Raw genomic sequence first — 5,463 nt, 5'->3', positions numbered from 1 at the left:
GTGCCGCGGCTCGGCGCATAGCAGAAGAAGGGTAATTGAAAATGTAAATGCCCGGCGAATTAACGATCCGAATTGGCGGTACCCGAAGAGGGCGGGCGGCCGGAATCGGACGTGCGCGGCGTCTGATGATAATCCGCGGATACCGACGCCGGTGGTACTGGTTCTGCGCGGATAAACGATTGCCAATTACGGAGGTGATAAATTCCAGCGGCGCAAATCGCCGGTTATGCGCTATCGCGGCGTGTACTATGTGCACGCCCGTAATAATTAAGCGATGAACGGAGGAACGGACGATAGGACGATCCGGCGCGCCACTAGGCTTCGGATACCGTGGAATCGATTACGGGTATCGATAGATCGCGATCGCCGATCCTCGAGAAGCCGAGCTGCTTGCTCGGCAGAGATGCGTCGGGTAACCTTGGCTGCAACTCGTGGAACACGTTGTTGCGATTGTTCACTGCGGAATAGTTGCGAGGGAAATGAACGCGAGGCCGCTCGCGGTGGCCGCGTTTCTACGATTACGGAGAGATGCTTCTCGATTCGAATGATTAGAGGTTGTCCGTTCTTGTTTAATGGCTTTTCGTTCGGACCGCCGCCATTTCGCTCGTGTTTGCATTCCGTCCGGGATTATCGATACGTCGCGGAATAACGGGAGGTTAAGATGGATGGGAAATTCAACTACTCCGACGTGCTTTTCTCCCCGTGGTTTATGACTCAATCTCGGCAAACACCGACACACGCCGCGTGTGCGGTAGCAACGAGGTTCTTCGATCGTCGGTGTGATTCAACGACCGATTCCATACCGGTATATTCTATACCGATTCTATACAACGAGGCAACGTTCCCGAGCAACCGTAAAAGTCATAAGCCTGGCAACTATTCCGCGGTGGAAAGTAAAGAATCGCAACTCGGACTCCGTCAGCCCGCGTGAAAAGCAGGCGCGGCGGCTGGATGAAAGCCGGTGTCGCGTTCGGCGCGAAATCGAAGCGTGAAGTCGCAATTCCCGATCGAAATAATCATTTCACAGGGACACTCTATATATAGTATATCGGGAAAATCTGGGTTAACGAGCGTTCTCCTGCGCTCTGTTGCACGCGTGTGTACACGGTCGCGTGCATGTGTGCGGCGCACCGCGCTAATTAACCCCGATGCTACCGTTCGATCTCGACACCAACGGAAACGATATCGCCAGTGTAACGATCACCACGGGGGCAAAAAGCGTGACAATTCCTTTTTCGAAGCGATCCGCTCGCGCGGTATGCACCCGACTTCTAAATATCCACGATGGAAACACCTGCTCGCGATTAGCGTGCATCGTTAATCCGCGATCGGGGCACTGCGCTTTCGAACACGACCAACGGCCGTACGAAACCGTATGCAACTCAGCCTTGAATCCATACGTAACACGGGTAATTACGAATCTTCTGTGCTCCAGCGATTAACTTTCCAAGGACGTTGATTCTATGTACGCTTTTTTTCCTTCTTCTGCCGCTCGGTAAACAATTATCTTTTACTCTATTAGTACAGCCATTAAACGAGTGTCTTGTTTCATCACGCTGAAACTGGGATTGATTACGACCTACGATGTCTTTCTAAATAGACGTCTAATAGTCCATCGAACGCTAAATCACGTGCAGGAAAAAATGCGTTTCACCGATCGGGAGTAGACGGTCCGTTCGAGGTCAGGCTCGGTGGTATTCGACGAGAACGACAGAGAGACGAAGAGACGAAGAGACGAAGAGACGAAGAGACGAAGAGACGAAGAGACGGAGAGACGGAGAGACGAAAGCGGAAGAACGGAAGGCACGACAAACGCTATGAGAAAAATCAACGGCCGGATATTAGGAGAGCTGCGGCTGGCGAATCGAAACGGATAGGTCCCGGAGTAACTCGGATCCATCGGGGCTCCGGTGGAGAAACTCGCGAGGTAATGGCCGATTTTTTGCTCGATCCGGAGACACAGGCCGAACCGGGGGCTTTTATTGGGGCTTAAGCTGCCGAGAAAAGAAGGTGGCTCCATGATAGATGCGAGCGAACAACGGCTACATGGGTGGCCCTCCCGTCACACGCGACCTACTAGCCACCCCGAAGACATTCGCCGCGGCTGATATCAGACCGCGCCGGCCTCGATACGCCCGTCGATCCCACCGACGAATCTGCGTCGACGAAACCTGCGACGACCAGGGCGCCGGCGCCTGCGTCTCTCTCGTCCACCAGTCCAGTTCATAGTCGGGGTGCTCTTGTTAGGGATAATTTAGATTTCCGAGAATAGTATACCGTGTCAGAGATCGCGATGATCCGACGTTCTTTTTCGTCTTTCCGTCTGCCAATTAGGTTAACTTCAACGATCGTAAAGGAGATCGTGCCGGAATTGGATCGTTTCCAGTACACGGATTGAAACTGTAAAAGTTTTGATAATCTCGTTTCGACGGCACGGTTCAATTGAAGTTAAGTATGTTAAGTGCTTTTGGTGGAGTTTAACGGTTAAGAAGTATCAACGAGTTTCGTATCTTTTGTCTTTGTTGCAACGCATACGAGTTGTTCTATTTTTAACGAGAAAACCGTTACGAGATCCCTTTGATGTCTAGACAAGCTGGACACACGAACGCCAAGGTGTCGATAAATGGACGACCACGATTTGCGAGGTTAGAACAAGCCTAGCGTGTAGCCCGAGTCGTGACTAATTTTTTTTTTTTTTTTTTTTTTTATTACTGGTAACACCCGTTACGCAAAAAATGAATACGATTCGTCGTATATCGTGTACGCCGTTCGTCGCAATAGGAGAAACAAAGATAAAACTATACGCGGTATACGTGCTTCTTTCCGCGTTCAAAATGGCCGAAAGAATCGTTGCTCGCCCGAGCAATGTTTTTCGAGGCCCTACGCCGTGAACCACTATACACTTGCGAAGAGTTAAAAACGAAAGCGAAACGTTGCTATAACTGTACCGAAAGCACGTGAAAATGCCCGCACTGCCATGTTTACTACCTTCGTTTGTGTTGGCCCCTTCGGCGGGCATTTATCTCGCGAAGCCGTCAAGAAAATTGTAAACAGTAAACAGTAGGTTGTAAAAGCGTACTCACCTTGGCTGCGTGACGAATCCGTAATCCGTGGGTTGCGTCACAGTCTCTGCGTCGTAGTTTTCCTCGATTTAACGGCTCGTCTTTGCACTTTCACCAAACTCGCTCGTTTCGTGATTTTTCCACGTTTCGTTCGCTTCGTCGATACACTCCGTTCGCTTCGTCGATACACGCCCGTTCGCTTCGTCGATACACGCCGTTCGCTTCGTCGATACACGCCCCGTTCGCTTCGTCGATACACCAAGACGCCATGTGCATCGTGCTGCGTAGCTATCGATGTATGATAAACGATGTTAGTCGCAATCGATCGAATCGAAACAACAAAGACGAGAAGATATTTCATCTCTCATTGCTTACCTTTTATTTACCACAGTATAGGAGGAAGCACCACCGAGCACGTCCTAACACGTTATTGCGTCATACGAATACACAGATCGAAAACGATAACGCGATGTATCTTAACGCTTGTCTCGAGTATCATCACTTCGCGACTTCGATACATATTTCATAAATTACATAATCACGGAGTTTACACGGATAAACGCACCGATATACAGCGAATTATGCGAGATAAATCTAAGATACGACACTAGACCGTGTATGACGCACAGATTCGACGTTATTGCGTCATATCGAGAGCACATTTCGGAACGTTAATTGCGCAGAAGTATGCGCAGGACACCACTCGAGCGACGAACACCGAGAGCAGATTAATAAATTCCTTAATTGCGCGAGATTATTTAACGAGCTCGAAACTTTAATCGTTATTAGTCGACGGTGAACTGAGAAACTCGTTCGAGCAAGTTTTCGTGCTCGGGCACACGACTTATCAAAATATACCACGCCCGCGGAAGGAGAGTCACGTACGCTCGTCACAGCGCGATGTTTACGTCGACTATGGGACTAGGCGTCCTATACATCGCGGTAGAATATTCGGCGTAACCTTTTGGCGCGAATTATAAACGAATTAAGAACGCTTACTACGCTCCAAGATATTTTACTTTATCGTTTTCTTACAAATGGAATAATAAAATCGACGGAAAAACGTTAATAAAGCAGATACTAGTATAGAATTAAATCCTCGTTAGCTATATTTATAGTATATATACGTAATTAAATAAAATATCTTTATAAATGAAATATCGATAGAGTCATCGTCTTCGTAACGACGTTCACGTGACACCGTAGGGATTCAATTTGACTTGGATCTTAAGAATCGAATAAAATATCGTATCTAATGGTATTATCCCAAATGTCTCGAGCAAGGTTTAACAAGAAAAGTTGAAAGTCACTTGGGAATCGTTAACTGGATCCCTGACGGGATTTCGGAGGCACCTCGGGATAATGATACTACAAAAGCAAAGGGATTCGAAGAAGTCCTCCGCTGTCTTTTCTTTCGCATTTGCAAAAATCTTCCGCATACGTACGTACCGAAATTATTCCTCGTATTTTCGCACCGACGAACCACTAACCGAGTTCAACGATCATTTAACGCGTCTGTAACGAACGGTACTCGAAAGGAAGAATATTTTAGCCGACAATAGAGTCGTTTAAACGACGGATACGCCGGTCGTAATTTAGGTAAATACCTTATTCCCAGCACGCTTTAAAGCAAAATCAATCTTGTCGAGGCCTTTTTCGGTAGCGTTATGTAAGCCTATTAAGCGGACACTAGACATCGAAGAAAGAAGGACGGGGCAACGTTTGAGGAATGCCGAAAAGTAGAGGAAAGGGAGAGGTCGCAACACGAGCGGCGGAAGCCACGAGGTAAAAGAGGAGAACGAAGAAGCTCGATGAGATTCTGGTTTTAATTAGTTGGAACCGCCGCAAGGGAACAATCGATGGCATTAACGATGTCGCAGATAAGAAATCAGACTTCTGAACTCTTGTTCGTAATCATCGTTCCGAATGCTTCTGACGCGGACCCTCTTCGGCTCCTCGAATTCCTTCTGACCGAATATGATTAAAATCTTCATAAACACCTGCTCGAACATGCACCAACAAATGCAACGAGTCGACGTTCACGCGTGCTTTTTTTCTTCGACGGATTAAAACCTCTTCCTCGACCGGTTAATCATGGTCACGCTTATCGGACGAATTTAAAGATCGTTATTTCCAGTATCTCGTTGTAAAATTATCGCTACAAAGATTCCCACGATAACACGGAGACGATATAAAGATAATTGGCGAAATAATTTCGTTTACCTCTACGAGACCAAGGTTCCTAGTCGCACGCGTAGCAACGGAATTAGAATTTCCATTTTCTCGGCGAAATAAGCCAAGAACGCTGGAAGTGTAAACAGAGAAGAGAGCTGCAGCATGAGAACCACTGGGCCGTTTACAATTAAGCAATGTAACCGAGTCGCAGACGCGTGGAGCGTCG

The sequence above is a fragment of the Eufriesea mexicana genome, unplaced genomic scaffold (assembly GCF_001483705.2).
Source record: "Eufriesea mexicana isolate 0111107269 unplaced genomic scaffold, ASM148370v2 scaffold4744748277, whole genome shotgun sequence".
Classification (NCBI taxonomy): Eukaryota; Metazoa; Arthropoda; class Insecta; order Hymenoptera; family Apidae; genus Eufriesea; species Eufriesea mexicana.
The sequence above is the reverse complement of the archived record's forward strand: the minus strand, read 5'-3'. Positions refer to the sequence as shown.